We start from the raw sequence: 14,563 nt of genomic DNA, 5'->3' as shown, positions 1-14,563 counted from the left end.
AACAAACCCAGTGTTAACAAATGAGCACCTGTGGCGTTCTTGTCGACTAAGTGAATGTCAAACAGGATCAAAAGTGTCAACGTTTAAATTTGAACCTATTTTTTAAAGTTAAGTTTAAATATGATGTAGCCGTTATTTAAGCGGAAAAAAATGACCCTATTTGTGATCATTTCTAGAGCAAATTTTATAATTTCGAGATGAATTGGTAAAGTTTTTGGAGAAAAAAAATTTGTGCTATTTTCTTTGAGAATTTTTTGAAATTTCTGTAAGAAATTTGCAAAATTTCTGTGATTAAGTGGTGATAATATTCGTGAGAATGTCTGGATTGAAAAATCGTGAAAAATTGATTGAATTTTTGTGAACAATTCCTGAAGATTTTTCAGAACATATGATGGTTAATAAGTTTTCATAGATTGTAACTAATTTCTGAGAGCAATCGGTGAGAAAAGTTCAGAGATATTCAGAAGAATTTCTAAGATAGATTCGTGAGCAATTGGTGTATGACTTCGCGAGTATTTCTGAGAATAATTTTTGTGAATTTCTAAGAATGATTTGCAAGTATTTTTATTTTTTTTGAGAAAGAATCAATGAAGTTTCTATGAGAGATTCGTTTGAATCTCTTTGGGAAATTAGTTAGAAGTTCTGAAGTTCTGACTATATTTGAGACAAATTCGTGGGAATTTCTAATGGAATATCTTGACAAATCAGGGTAGTGATTCGAACGAATTTCTAAGAGGTTTCTTCAATCATCTGCAAATGAGATTGAACTCAAATCTCGAGACAGATTTCAATTCCAATCCAAATCCAATCCAAATCCAATCCAAATCCAATCCAAATCCAATCCAAATCCAATCCAAATCCAATCCATATCCAACCCAAATCAAAATCGAATTGTTCACAACTGACATTTAAACAATTAGATCAGATCGTTTCAAGAAACACCTTCAAATTAAGCGCTCTAATTGAGAATCATGTTGCTTTTATTTCAGAAAGTAATCGTTGTCAAATTCTGGATCGTTTTCAAGCCATTTAAAACAAAAATTTTAAGCCCAAAAACCCTTTTCTCTGCATTTCCCTCAAAAACCCTCCTCTGGAGCATTCCATTCCTGCAGGAAAAAAGAAAAAAACAGAACACCCATAATAATCTCATTGAGGTTACCGGGTTAGCCACAGTCGGCCACCAACTAACGTGCCAAGTCGAGCTGTCCGTCAGAGTCAAGCCTATACATGGCATATCGCGCACGGCGGCGGCTTCCCGGAAAAAGCCAAACCACGGGGCCACGTTAGCGGTACCGTCTTCGCACCTTTCAACGCCACCATCTCTGGTGCCTAGAACGACAACCAACGGTTGTCTGTCACTCTTCACGTAGAATGGCAACCCGGATGATAAATACTATACAGAAACGATATATCTTATGGTAACAGTACTATTCAAAACATTAACAATACAATTACAGTGTAATATACTTTTTCAAACAATTCTCTGTATGGTTTTTGAGATTTTTCACGTTAAATGCGTCTTACGGCAATATACTGGGTGTCAATTGAAAATCTAAAATGTTGCGACAGTCACGAAATTATGTAAGATTTTGAATACTAGTAACTCAGCCATTTATCGGTAGATTTCCAATATTTTCCCACCAATCGGTCGGAAATTTATGCAACATTTTACTCAAATTAAGAAAACTTTTGATTCTTGACGATATACTGTCGAAAATTGGGAAAATGTCGACCCCTTTCTTACGCAACCAAAGACGTTCAAATTGTCTTCTACGATTCTTTTGGGTTGGAAAGTGCACTATAAAAACAGACCGACTTCTGCTGCTTTGCTCATTCTTCTTTTGACGTTAACTACGTCTTACGGCAATATACTGAGTGTCAATTTAAAATCTAAAATGTTGCAACCGTCACGATATTATGTTAGAGTTTGAACCAAAGAGTGGCTGCAACTATGACAATCGACTAAAATTCTAATGCAGAAAATCACTTGACGTAGTTAACGTCATGTGGTCGTGGCTTGTACACAACCCCCTCTGTTGTTTTTACAATAAAACGTATGGGTTGTTAAGCATCGTATCAATACAAACATTGATATGTTCTGGTCACAAAATTCAGCAGATGATATTTTTTTCCATTCACTGAATGGTACTTTTTTATCCGGGAAGCCGCCACGCCACTTTTAATTACAGAAGCCAATTTATTGGATTACCTGTCCTACCGCCCTGGCCTCCGCTTATTCTTCGCATCAGCGGAACGAACAACGCCGGAATGACACACTGGTACACTGTTGTTACAGCAGCATTTTTAGGCTAGGTTATGGTAAATGTACAGGCAAAAGGGTTCTGCCAAGCGCCAACCCGGTATCCGAGACCGAGATGAGCCCATGAAGAATGGTGGTGGCCTCAATCCATAATTCAGCCGGCTCACCCAGGATCGGCCTAAATAAATTTTAGTTGATTGCATTAGGCATTCCGCGGCTTCGGTTGATGGAAGAGATCTAGTAGCTCAGTACAAAATGAATCGATTTTACGTGTAAACGATAAACTTTATATCGTTTCAGTGATGGAGGTTACTTGTCGTCGAAAAACGATAACTCCATTTAACGGATGATTACAGTCATCGTCCATTAGTTGTTTTTTTATCAATATGGTTCCTCGTATTCAATTGACAATGGACCATTACGTCCGCATCTTTCCTGTTTATGATTGCAGCACGCAGAAGCCCCTCTATTTGTCACGCTTCGTTTTTGCTCCATAATTCCTACCGCAGTTTATCATCAGATAGCATCAACAAACAAAAAGTCACTCCAATTGGAACGACACAAACCACGACGCAAACACACTCACATACTCATACACATTGTCGCTACACTTTTCTAATCAGCAGCGCCATTGTCGTGCACTGTCCAGCGTCATCATTCTCCGTCGCACGTCCTCCCTCGGCATCGCCCCGCACGAACATCCAAGCAGTCGGGTAATCGGCTTCTGTGCACCGAGTGAAAGAAGTAAAAAACCACCAGGAAAACAATCACCATTCTAGTCCATAAAACTGTTATCGCGCTCTTCGGATTGTTGAAATTTTCTTTCGCTGTTCGAAATCCGATCGCAGTTGGCCAATAATTGCAGCCCATGGCCCAATTTATAGATCGCCTATCAAATCACAGCCCGGTCGTCACGCTCGTTCGACGCCTATAGTGGTTTTCACGCCCAATGGTATGGGTACCCTAGTGTAGATGTAGTTGTGAACCTTAGAGGAAAACAATATGCACTCAGTCTCGAAAAACACTTAGAAAACGGGTTTAAATTTTTCAAATTGGGTAATACTTCCATATGCATTTTGGTGAGTCTGGGAAGCGTGTGCAAGTTTCTTTGAGGAAAACAAAAAACAAACTGTGTATGACGAGCGTATGCTAGTCTACGTGTGTTCAAATGTCACTAAGCTCTATAGACGTCAGAAACGTCAAACTTCTTACCGCTTGGTGACAAACAAAAACAACGCGCTGTCAACGCGGGTTTTACCCTTCGTGTTCCCGCATTACGAGCGAGCATATTCCCGCAGCCAACTTTGATAACACACTGTTGTGTGCAATGCATGTCGGTCGTAAAATTAAATGTTTCCCCACGCTCTCCTTTCTTCATCGGTCTCCCGTTCCTGCCGCAATGGTTCGATCAAAGACTAAAATGTGACGTTTATGTCATTTGCAATTATACATAATTTTAGTACCGTTTTGAGTATCGAGCGTAGTAACGAGGCACTAAATGTAGTACTAGAAGTGGTACCCATTTTGAACACGACTACTACGACTTCATTAAGTCTTTGGTTCGGCGATGGTGATTCCAGCCGCAAATCATAACATAACCTCTCGCGCCTTCCCGCAAACTGACTGAGCACAATCTTCCAATAAAAACGGTATGAAACATTTCCTGTGTCTCGTTCTCGTGGTTGTCGATCAAACAAACCAGTCGGTAAAATGACACCACCGTGAGCTATTCAATTGTTTTCAATTGGCCCATGAAGGGTTGCCAGATGTGCCAACTACGAAAATACATACAAGCGCGATCGCACAACTTACAACCCACCAATCGATGATTAGGTAACGCCCCGAGAGTGACGATTTGTTCGACCTGGAGTGGCACAATCTCAGTAGGCTCCGTTTTATTGCCGTGCGCTCACCAATCAGTGAACTACGGCGGTGCAGTATCCAAGTCGCGGACGACGAAATGACGCGGCGGTGACAACTTACTGGATTGCTTCGATGTAGTCTCGGCGATGACGTTAGACTCTCATGGAAACTGTGACAGAGGATGACGAAATCGAATCTTTGTTGATTTTATGCGTTTGAACAAATTTTATTGATGGACTCAAAAGGATTGAGAGCCCAAAAGGGTCGATTGATCAAAAATCAGTTTAATTGAATACATTTCAATTCTCTAGTCCGAATTCTAACATTGTAATCCTATCAGGAATCGAACAGAATCCCCCTGGCGGGATTCGAGTAGAATGTCACTGGCGGAATTCGAGTGGACTCCACCTTGCGGGATTCGAATAGAAGCCTTCCGGGATTTTAATAGAATCCCCTTGCGGAATTCGAGTAGAATCTCCCATGCTCGATGAGAGCAGAATTTCCCTGGCTGGATACAAGTAAAATCACCCTGGCTGGGTTCAAGTAGAATCCACTGGCAGGATTCAAGTAGAATCCCGTCTCGGGATTTGGAGAGAATCCCGTCTTGGGATTAGAAAAGAATACCATCTCAAGATTCGAGCAGAAACCCGTTTCGGGATTAGAGCTGAATCCCGTTTCCGGATAGGATCAGAACCTTGTCTCAGGATTCGAGAAGAGTCCCGTCTCGGGATTCGAGTAGAGTCCCGTCTCGGGATTTGAGTAGAGTCCCGTCTCGGGATTCGAGTAGAATCTCGTCTTGGAATTCGAGTAGAATCCCGTCTCGGGATTTTAGCTGAAACCCGTCTGGGCATAGGAGCAGAATCCCGTCTAATGATTCAAACTGAATCCTGTCTCGGGATTCGAGTAGAATCCCCCTGCGGGATTCGAGTTGAATCTTCGTGCCGGATTCAAGTAGAATCCCCCTGCGGGATTCGAGTAGAACCGTTCTGCGGGATTCGAGTAGAATCCCCCTGCGGAATTCGAGAAAAATCCCACTGCGGGATTCGAGTAGAATCCCCCTGCGGTATTCGAGTAGATTCCTCCTGCGGGGTTCGAGCAGAATCCCCCTGCGGGATTCGAGTAGAATCCCCCTGTGGGATTCGAGAAGAATCCCCCTGCGGGATTCGAGTAGAATCCCCCTGTGGGATTCGAGAAGAATCCCCCTGCGGGATTCGAGAAGAATCCCCCTGCGGGATTCGAGAAGAATCCCCCTGCGGAATTCGAGTAGAATCCCCCTGCGGGATTCGAGAAGAATCCCTCTGCGGGATTCGAGGAGAATCCCCCTGCGGAATTCGAGTAGAATCCCCCTGCGGGATTCGAGTAGAATCCCCCTCTCGGGATTCGAGAAGAATCCCTCTGCGGGATTCGAGGAGAATCCCCCTGAGGGATTCGAGTAGAATTCCCCTGCGGGATTCGAAAAAAATCCTTCTACGGGATTCGAGAAGAATCCCCCTGCTGGATTCGAGTAGAATCCCCCTGCGGGATTCGAGTAGAATCCGCCTGCGGGATTCGAGTAGAATCCCCCTGCGAGATTCGAGCAGAATCCCCCTGCGGGATTCGAGTAGAATCCCCCTGCGGGATTTGAGTAGAATCCCCCTGCGGGATTCGAATAGAATCCCCCTGCGGGATTCGAGAAGAATCCCCCTGCGAGATTCGAGAAGAATCCCCCTGCGAGATTCGAGAAGAATCCCCCTTTCGGGATTCGAGAAAATCTCCCTGCGGGTTTCGAGAAGAATCCCTCTGCGGGATTCGAGAAGAATCCCCCTGAGGGATTCAATCCCTCTGCGGGATTCGAGAAGAATCCCCCTGAGGGATTCGAGTAGAATCCCCCTGCGGGATTCGAGCAAAATCCCCCTGCGGGATTCGAGAAGAATCCCCCTGCGGTATTCGAGAAGAATCCCTCTGCGGGATTCGAGAAGAATCCCCCTGAGGGATTCGAGTAGAATCCCCCTGCGGATTCGAGTAGAATCCCCCTGCGGGATTCGAGTAGAATCCCCCTGCGGGATTCGAGTAGAATCCCCCTGCGGGATTCGAGTAGAATCCCCCTGCGGGATTCGAGTAGAATCCCCCTGCGGGATTCGAGTAGAATCCCCCTGCGGGATTCGAGTAGAATCCCCCTGCGGGATTCGAGTAGAATCCCCCTGCGGGATTCGAGTAGAATCCCCCTGCGGGATTCGAGTAGAATCCCCCTGCGGGATTCGAGTAGAATCCCCCTGCGGGATTCGAGTAGAATCCCCCTGCGGGATTCGAGTAGAATCCCCCTGCGGGATTCGAGTAGAATCCCCCTGCGGGATTCGAGTAGAATCCCCCTGCGGGATTCGAGTAGAATCCCCCTGCGGGATTCGAGTAGAATCCCCCTGCGGGATTCGAGTAGAATCCCCCTGCGGGATTCGAGTAGAATCCCCCTGCGGGATTCGAGTAGAATCCCCCTGCGGGATTCGAGTAGAATCCCCCTGCGGAAGTCAAGTAGAATCCCCTTGCAGAAGTGGAGTAGAATCCTTCAGCGGGATTCGAGAAGAATCCCCCTGCGGGATTCGAGTAGAGCCCCCTTGCGGAATTCAAGTCAAATCCCCTTGCGGGAATCGAGTGGAATTCCCCTGCGGGATTCGAGTAGAATCCCCCTGCAGGATTCGAGTTGAATCTCCTTGCGGGATTTGAGTAGAGCCCCCTTGCGGAATTCGAGTAGAATCCCACCCCGGTTTTAACTTGACTCCAATTTGGAATTCAAGAAGAGGATTTCTCTTGAATAGTCTGGATTCGAGTAGAGTTCTTCTCCGAATTTTAGTAAAATTCTTCTCTGGATTCGAGTAGAATCACTCTTCTGCAGGAACCATGGTTCATGTAGATTTTTCCGGGATTTAGAAAAGATTATGTATTCGAGAAGATTCGAAATTCAAGTAAAAAATCAAGATTATTCGAGTTACCAAATATTTCGTAAAGCAAATGATGAACAATCATCTCAAAATCTGCCCAGGATCTAATCAAAGAAGACCATCCCAATTGCGTCACCGAGCTGCGCTTCGTTTTTGCATCGCATACAGCCTCCACAGAGTGCAACCCAGCAAAAACCGGTTCTTCGCAACTAAGACCCTGCAACAAATTGACCGTTCCATTCGACTCCTAAAACCTCCTCACCAAATTAAGCACACCAGATTTCAATGGCAACCGGCTCAAGCACAAGCCGAATTATTATTTCTTCTTATATCCTCCGTGTCGCAGCAGCTTAACGATCTACCCCAATGTCAATGTGACTGATGTGTTGATTACCGTCGTCGTCGTCGTCGCTTTCCCCAACTTCCTCAAGTTTGTTCTCCGCTCCGCAATGCTCGGCGAGCCCATGAGCCGCGAACCACTTGCAAGTGCCTACTTTTGGAACGCGTAATGTCATTGTTGCCGAAAAAAAATCGGCTGACAATAATCCTCTCTGCAGCGCTGTGGATTTTTCTTATCAATCCTGAGAGCTAGGGTGCAAACTCTATCATCTAGTATGCGATAACGCAGTTTGACAGATGTATGACAGATTGACAGATGTACTTACCTTCGTCGGTGACGTCCTGTACTGGCTTTTATGGTTCTTACAGCGAAACTTACTTGCAGCGGTAGTTAGCGCAGAGAGTGACGCAACCGCACGTAGAACTTCTGGGGTCCACCCGAAAGTTGGTCATTTGCCAAAGCGGTCAAACGTGCCTCAAAGAATCCAATCCGAAGCGGCTATCAGCTGCCCATTCGCTGGTCCCGTGGACAAACGCGGAAGCGTCGAGTTTTGACAGTTTCTGTGTTTTCGGTGAACATAGTAGGCGACGAAAACTCGTTTCTCGCGTTGTCATCGGACCTTGACTGCCCATTTTTCAGGTTTGCCTAGTCAAAGCGAAGGAATCTTCCCAACGTTTCGCTTTGATGTCGCATAATTGGATGGACACCACTCGACCGAAAGTTGTGATATTACTTTTTACGACTTCTCGCCCCCGTTGAGTGGTAGGTATGCAAATGTTTCGCCCGGGCGCGCACGACCACATCGCTGTATCGGTGGATGACAGAGAGACAGAGAGAGAGAGCTCACAGGGCGGCTGTTTGTTGTTACTGGTGCAGTGATTCCATGGGTTTTCGCAGTCTCCCTACTGAAATGGCCAGCGACGGTGGCGGAGATGGCGACGATGGCTGCTGTGTTGTGTAACAATAAAAAAAAATCCCCACCAGATTATGACAACTCGGTGAGTTCCACCTGAGTAGGCCATGGTTTAACTACTGCTGCTGCTGCATACCATTACATAAACAACATCCGTAGAGAGAGAAAGTGTAAGCTGGAGAGGCGAGTCCGCTCGGTGTCTGCGTTGCGACACGGTGCCTCTCCAGCTGATGCGACACAGGTTCCATCGAACACGCTAAAAACAAGCGTCACAGCTGACACAATTTCTTTAGTTGCTTCGCAACATCTGAGTAACGCTGGTTCAGCGTGACATACTTCGACCTAGAGACCTTCCTTCAAGAGTGAGAGTGAGTGCCTCGCGAGCATGGAGCTCTCCAGTAGCGCAGTGTGCCACTCGCTGAGTGCCCAACCACTGTGTGCGCGGCTAGGGTTGCTCGTGAATGTCACACACCATCCTGCTTGCTGGTGTCCGGTGGCGACGACGGAGGAGAAACGTTTCCAGTTTTCGACCAGCAATACAGGAATTCGTCTCAACCCAGTGAGGTGACACTACACACCAGTAGAGAGTGTCCTGAGCCTGTGGTCCCCGCGTGTGCGTTGAGTTCGCCACTTGTCTTCTCACACATGTCTTGTTTCCGATCAGCCAAACATCTTCAATCGTCGTCATCCCTCGGAACAACTATCGATACACGTAATTCGCGGTTCGCAGTCAGTGCTCTTGGTTAGTGTTTATCGCAATCAATCCTTCATCTCGCTGTAGTGTTCGCGTGTTCGACCGAAAACTACTGCGACAACGCGTCGTCGTCGTCAAAAAGTGCCATTCTTCCTCTCCATCGGTCACATCATCAAAACACCGCAGCACGGACCGTGTCCGAATCACCTCGAATCGACCCGACTAGAATAGTGTAAGAAGAGCGCAACTCCGGCCAGTGTGTAGTGTGCCGCAGTGGAACGGAGAAGTGATTCCTTGGCCACCGTGAGGCTTCCAAGGCCCAGGAAACCCTGGACAGAACAGTGCCTAACAGAGTGCGTCCAAAAGTTGTCGACGTGGGCAGTTTTTTCGCTCGTTTTGCGTGTGCTCGTCATACGCACCCAGTGATTCCCTGCGCCTCCCGTTCGTTCGCAGTAGGCTGTGTGGCGCGACATCAATCGATAACGGAACGTGTAGTTCGACCCCTTGCGATAAGCGCAACCATCGTCGTCGAGGCTTGCTAGTTCCGGAATTTCAAACAAACAATCGCTTTTCAACGATTCAAAAAACTCAAAAACAGTGACAAGGCTGCCCCTCCCGGGTCTGCGGCTGATGATGTCCCGGGGTCGACCATCATCCATCTCCGCCCTCTCTCGTCCCCATCGTGCACTCTCTCTCTCTCTTTCTCATTCACTTGCGTCACAATTGAAACCATCTGTATAATTCATTGATTGCGGCATTTATTCAGTACACATATCACCACATATAACCTACCAGAAAGCGATCAGCACTGCTAGGTGGACACTCATACTCTCCATTACCAAGTGAGAGAGCGTGAGCGCGCGTGGGTTCCACACCTGCAGAACACCAATCACTGGTAGCTCACCTCAGAACCCCATACGCCCCCGCTCCTGGTTAGTGCAGGCGTTCCACCACACCCTTGTCAAACTCCCACACATCGCGCATCCCTCTGAAGTCATCCACTTTCTGCCAACGTGTCCTCCTGTCCATTCTAACTTCTCACTGAGAAACACACGACGAGAGCTTTACTCACACTCACACAACCCCTGACGGAAAGCACCGAGGTCACTCACAGTTTGTGTGCGCTTCGAACACGTGCCACCGCACTGTGTTTTGCTCCGCACTCAATTACTGCTGCCACACTGGATAGGGTATCCCTTGCACGTGTCTCCTCCCTCACTAACCTCATTTATATCTCTTCCTCGTCCCCTTGCACAAGTTTTCTTTCACTTCGTTTTTTTTTTCGACCCGGAGAGAAACGAAAAAAGCAGGCCAAACTCAAGTCAGCTGTTTTTTGACGTAGAAGGCGGCGGCGATGGCGATGCGCTGCTCTTTTGCGGACTTTTGCTCTGACATAACACGCTGCTGCTGACTCTGGCTGAGACAATCCAAGTAGGTTCGGTCAGGTTGCCTAGTAGCAGCCCCGAAGAAGAGGCAAAAGGTCATCGCAATGCGTGTCCTAGATAGGATGTTTTTTTTTTCGGGTGGTCGGTACAGGGGGAAAAAAGTTTTCATCGTTCTCGTCGCTGCTCACTAGATCCGTCCGTGCGCGCAGCGTGGCCAGCAGAATTTGAGATTCAGAAGTCGTATCTGTCTTATGTGTGTTTGTGTGTTTGATAAGGGGCCAAAGTTTGATTGGTCGTGGTTAGTTAATTGATAAGCGCAAGTCATTAACTGGAATGTGTCGGGAGTTGTTCAATTGCGTCAACGAGTTGTTCGGGTGGAGATAAGAACCGAACAACCGACGCCCGCGGTTCAATCGCGGTTTATGTGTACAGGGCAGTGATGACAGCGATCCGCGATTGACATTGTTGCGACAGAGAGCGCATGCATGGTGGATCGATTGACAAGACGTTTGACAAGTGACCATCAATGCCAGAAGACGGATGAATTGGTTGCTCTTCGCTGGTGAAGACGTTTTCTACACACCCTTCGCTTTTTTCTTTACATTGTTGATTGCAACATTGCAGTGTTTGATGCGACTGCGTCACTGTTGAATGTTTGTGCAGTGAAAATTATTTCAGTTTACAATTGACTGATATGTGATTGAAAATAAAACAATAGGACCGTAAAATTGACAATATCGCTTTCGGAAAAACACTCACAAATGCAAATAGAAAACTCATGTCGCATCGGCAAGTATCAAAGTAATCGACATCTTGACAGCAGTGTTGCCAGAAATGTAGTAGCCGAAATAGTATGACCTAACCTGTGAGGGAGGCACAGATACTACACACGATGGAACTTCGTGTTTTCTAACTGCGAGATAACTCCAACTTTCCAACGACAATCAAGACAGGCTTGATGAAAATCGCTAGTTTTCTTTTGTTGTGTACCTTCGATCTTTCCGGACAAACATGGAAAAGGGCCAAAGTTTTCTATGCATTCAATTTTTATGCGTTTTTTAATGCTTTGTTTTCAATTAGAAGAATAGGCGTTCTACTTTTGAATGTGCACGAATTGATTCTCATTCGATTTTTGTACTTTTGATGAAATGCGAAAATTATGTTTATATCAATTACGCGCTTTTATCATGTTTGTCCATTGCTTAAGAACCCGGCTCAAAGTGACATTTCGTTCCAGCAAAATCTCGGCTCATTATGACGTACAGAAATTTAGTATTGGTTTCTCCCTCCCAGGATCGAACTATTGTAAGACCATGATCTACACAGTACACAGTCCAGTACTTCACAGAAATATGCTTTCAGCAAGACGCATAACAATCTATTGCTATTTGACAGCAGTGTTGTCAAAAATATAGCAATGGATTCCATTAAGAAAAGCAAGCGTGTAATGCCACAAATCTTAAGCATATGTGAAAAATATTAATTTGAACAAAAATAAACTATCAATCAGAATTCTATGAGTGAAATATTCTGCATTTTCAATTTTTCCTCAACAAAGCGCATAGTAATAAAAAAACTAAATCAAATTTGCGGTTCATGAATTGTTTGGATTAGCTATGCAGAATTTCGAAGGGCACGTATGCTAAAATTATGCAAAATGGGTCAAAATCATTGAACGTTGACAGAAGCTTCACATTTCTGCAGTGGAAATTAATAATTCGAAGGACACATGAAATAGCCGAGAGTTACAGAAAACAACTGAAGGCTTCTTCAAAAAATTTGAGAAAAATTAACGAAATTGATTTATTTCTATTTGATAACCAAATTCTACTCTAGTTCTTTTAAAAATTCTGCTCGAATGACGAGACACGGCCCTAATTGATTATAAGACTTATTTTACTGTTCCAAATTGGAATCCACACGACTGTCTGCTCAATTTTGAAAAGGAAGGTCATTGAAATCTTGAAACCGGATTATTAGTGCTTTAGTTTCAAGACGAAATTCTATTCCCCCTGAATCACTAGAAGAGATTCTACTCGAATTCAAGGACATGGCATGTCTCGAATTTCAAAACACCCAACACGAAACGGGAAGGTACTCAAATCCTGAAGACGGGATTCTACTCGCTGAGGTTGGGATTCTACTTGAATCTCGTGAAAACAATTCAATTCTACTCGAATCCCAAAATTGGAATCTACTCGAAGCACAAGACAGATTTCTAGTCGAATCCAGGTGTAGGGATTATGAACGGTTAGAAGCAGAGTATAGTTAAAACAAAATATGTTCGTGAGCACAGTTCCAGTTAACCAGTACGGATAATTAAATCAATTCAGATCATAGTAAGCATAGGTTTTCGAAAGGAAAAGAGGAATCAGTTTGTTGATGTATTTTGGGAAGAATAATCGTGCTTTTATAATGATAAAGAAAGTGTTAATTATTTAGTCTAACTCGATTGAAAATCGAAGGAAAGCGTGATCAGTAAAATGTGTAAAATCGGCTATGTAAAAAGGTGTATTCCCTACACCAGGGACAGGGATTATTCACGTATTCCGAAACGGGTTTCTGCTCTTATCTCAAAAGAAGGGATTTACTCGAATAGCAAAACCTGAATTTAACTTGAATCCCAAGAATCTCATGAAATTCCGAGACGAAATGCTTCTCGAGTTCCAAACAATGGATCATGGGATTCTACTCGATTACCGAAACGGAATTTCACTTGAATACCAAAATGGAATTTTGTTCCAAACCCGTGATGAGGTTCTACTAGAATCCTAAGACTGGATTCAACTGGAAGTCCGCTGGAACTTCGAGATGGAATTCCTGACGAGTAAAACTAGGACCCTGAGGAGATTCTACTTGAATCTCGAAGGAATTCTACTCGAATTTCGAGGGATTTTGCAAGAATTGTAAGACTGGATTGAATCGAAATTTCGCTGAAATCTCGAGATAGGATTTTACACTATTCTCTGCTAAATGACGACATTCTACTAGAATTCAGAGATAGAGATTCCACTTTAATATCGTGAAAAGGATTCCCGAGCCGAGAGTCTACTCAATTCGAGCCGAGAGTCTGCTCGAATCCCGAAATGGGGGATTTATTTGAATACCAAAATATGGATTCCGCTAGAATCTCGAAACGTCGAAAGAGGGTTCAACTTGAATCCCAAGACGGAATTCTTATGGAATTCCGAGAAGACATGCTACTTGAATTTTAAAAAGAGGATCTTAGGATTCCACTCCATTACCGAAATGAAAATTCACTTGACTTTCAAAACGATTTTTTTTTTTTCGAAATTTCTCGAGAAAGGATTTTACTCGAACCCTGAGAAAATTCTACTTGAATCTCGAAAGGATTCTACTCGTAATTCGAGACGGGATTCTGCTCGCTTCCCGAGGAGTATTTCTACTCGAATCTTCAGACGACAAGGTACTCGAATCCCGAGCCAAGATCCCGCTCGAAACTCCGATCCGGAATTTTATTCGAATTCCCAAAACGATAATCAACTAGAGTTCAGGCCCAGGATTCTATTCGAATTTAGAGACGACATTCTTATGGAGTACCGAGACGATATGCTACTCGAATCTCGACATCTTTAGATTCTACTCGATTACTGAAACGGGATTTTACACTAATCTCGACATGGGATTTCTCACGAATCCCGAAGTGATTCTACTTGAACCCTGAGGAGATTCTACTTGAATCTCAAGGAATTTCAAGATGAGATTCTACTCGATTCCCGAGGATAAACACTACTCGAATCTTTGAACGAGATTCTACTCGAATCTCGAGCCAGGTTCCATTCAATACTTCGAGCCGGAACAATAAAGACGAGATGCGACTCAAATGTAAAGAAAAGTAGATATTCTCGAATCCCTAGAGGGGAAGAAAGATAATCTCAACGAATGTCAAAAAAGAGTTCAGCTCAGGAATTGCATTAAGATTCGACCAATCCAAAGAGAAGTGTTCTTTTCAAATCCCAAGAGCGTGGTTCCACTCGAATCCCTCGAGAGAAATTAAGCTTAAATCACAGGACGGTATTTAACTGGAATCCTACTATAGGATTCCATTCAAATCTCAAAAGATATTCCAAGAGTTGAATTTCGGAAGGGATTCCAATCAAATCTCAAGAAAAACAGGCTATTCTCGAGACGAAAGTGGAACTCAAACTCTTAGAAGATTCTACTTGAATCTGGAC

The 14,563-nt window shown here is 44.5% G+C and overlaps 1 protein-coding gene across 6 annotated transcripts in view; it reads left to right on the top strand.

The window, feature by feature from the left end:
* The window catches only part of LOC5565754 (RNA-binding protein Nova-1), a 208,418-nt gene that overhangs the window by 36,868 nt on the left and 156,987 nt on the right, over positions 1 to 14,563 (top strand). The window contains exon 1 of one of the 6 annotated variants that reach the window (XM_021838075.1): positions 8,789 to 9,030. The exons of 4 other annotated variants lie outside the window; for them this stretch is intronic. The gene's annotated coding sequence lies outside the window, so the exon portion shown is untranslated. Of the gene's footprint in view, positions 1 to 8,788; positions 9,215 to 14,563 lie in introns of those variants that run through there. One more of the 6 variants, XM_021838076.1, reaches the window with a different exon arrangement.

Source organism: Aedes aegypti, chromosome 1, assembly GCF_002204515.2.
Source record: "Aedes aegypti strain LVP_AGWG chromosome 1, AaegL5.0 Primary Assembly, whole genome shotgun sequence".
Taxonomy (NCBI): domain Eukaryota; kingdom Metazoa; phylum Arthropoda; class Insecta; order Diptera; family Culicidae; genus Aedes; species Aedes aegypti.
The sequence above is the reverse complement of the archived record's forward strand: the minus strand, read 5'-3'. Positions and strand labels throughout refer to the sequence as shown.